Here is a 2,043-nt window from a genome sequence, read left to right as displayed (position 1 = left end):
TTTTCCATGAAAAGATGACAGTAAAAAACGATTTTCATGAAATGATATTTTGACCCGCGAAATGTAGTGGCGCTGCACTCGCACGTGAAATTGACTGTAACGTGAAATAATAGGGATGTGCGAATATTCGAAAATTTCTAATGACGAATCGAATAGCGTTCTATTCGATTCGGTACTCGAATCGAAGAGGGTATATTAGAAAAACCGAATACTTTTCGAATATTTTTTTTAGAATGATAAGCATCGATGAAAAAAACCTCAAGAGAACGAAAAGTTGGAACAGAGAGGCGTAACAGTTCTTGTTTTAATCGTAAGAATTACCAAAATGCATGCAGCCCAAGGTTTTACGGGACTACCGGTGCTAGAGTGATCACAGAACGAAGGTGTTTTTTCTTCTTATAAACTTCAGTGTCGCCCAAGCGGCAAAGTGATCGATCCACTATCTTCATTCAGCATGACATTAATGATAATGATGACTCATGAATATTGTTTGATATTTATATCTGAGTTTTATTTAAAATCTGTTGACAAAGTGTCACGCTGTATTTCAACCTGCAGTTACAAAATATTTCTAAGGCTCTAGTTGATGCTGTATACAAGCTTGCGACTGCAGTTTACATAATTTTGGTATTTTTTGTCGGTTAAACGTAATCGTAATGTTCATTTGATAAAGCTTGTGAACCTGTTTCGAATGAAATGCCTTGGAACTCTTGGGCTGTTTAGAAAATGGTTACATTACCATTCTAGGGCTGCTTTTAAAACTGTTGCCTTACTAATCGAAAACTATTCGAATAGTATTCTATTCATATTGGTATTCAATTCGGTGTCATCTCTTTCTAAAAAGACAGGGCGTGCAAACATGGACACAAGAAAGAAGTCAGGACACCACAAACGGCGTTTGTGGTGTCCTGACTTCTTTCTTGTGTCCGTGTTCGCACGCCCTGTCTTTTTAGCATGAATACGTACCAACTAGCTCAGCTCTGTGTTATTCTAAGTGTCATCTCTTTTCGATTCATATTCGATTCGGTTGTAAAATTCACTATTCGCGCACACCTATGATAGCCCGTCACGGTGCACCCCCCCGTCTAAGCCACCCTACTATGAAATAGGGTTCCCATGGGCCCCCACATGGTCTTTTTCGCACCGTTTTGCAGAGTATGGACAACCGCGTCACCTGCGACAACGTCTGCCATTATGTCTCCCACTGCCTTCGAATAGTACAGCTGGTGCTCTGTAGCGACGTTTTTAGAACCAATTCAGTATCGCAGATCCGCTCGCTAGCCGGCAAACGCGGCCAACGCGTGAACTTATGGCGCAGCTTCATAGTTCCATTTTGCTTCACCTTCCGTGGCCTCCGCGATTATCGGCAACGCGCCGTTGAGCAACGGCGCGTTGCGGGAGATAATCGCGGAGGCCAGGCACGTGCCGTCGCGAGCAGAGACGCGCGAGGAATCTATGCAAGGAGTAGCCGCTCGCGATGAATGCCGCGTTTCTCCGTGCTCACTTGCTTCCTTGCGTGATTGTTCGCGAATGGTGATCGCTTGGGAAGTTTTTTTTTCAATTTTTCCATGTGTGACAGGGACACAGCTGAAGAATGCCATCTTTCTGAGCTGGTGTTTCGGTTTCGCCGGTGAATTTGGTTGAATTCCATTGCTCCGCAGTAATACCAGTGGCCTATTTCTAAAATATCAAAGCAGCAATGGCGCTTCGCAGGAAGGACAGCAATTCTCCATTTGCCCGACCGCCTGCCTCCGCTAATTAAGAAGGATTAATTAACTTTATTTAATTACTGCCGTACTGCTGTGTCTAGTCATCTTAAGATGTCTCCCACCACAGAAAAAAGTTATTATGAAGACAGCGAGCGATATTCCATTTCCGTTATTTTGATGATTTTCGGACACGTTTCTTGAAACATCTGATAATATACCTGCGCGACCCCCTTGTATAGAAATAGTATATAGCAAAGAAATAAGCAGTAATAATGACAACACTAGCCTCTGGGGAGACTTCTAAGACAAACCAGAACTGTGAGCAAAATGCTTT

The sequence above is a fragment of the Rhipicephalus sanguineus genome, chromosome 1 (assembly GCF_013339695.2).
Source record: "Rhipicephalus sanguineus isolate Rsan-2018 chromosome 1, BIME_Rsan_1.4, whole genome shotgun sequence".
In the NCBI taxonomy this organism is placed as follows: Eukaryota; Metazoa; Arthropoda; class Arachnida; order Ixodida; family Ixodidae; genus Rhipicephalus; species Rhipicephalus sanguineus.
The sequence above is the reverse complement of the archived record's forward strand: the minus strand, read 5'-3'. Positions refer to the sequence as shown.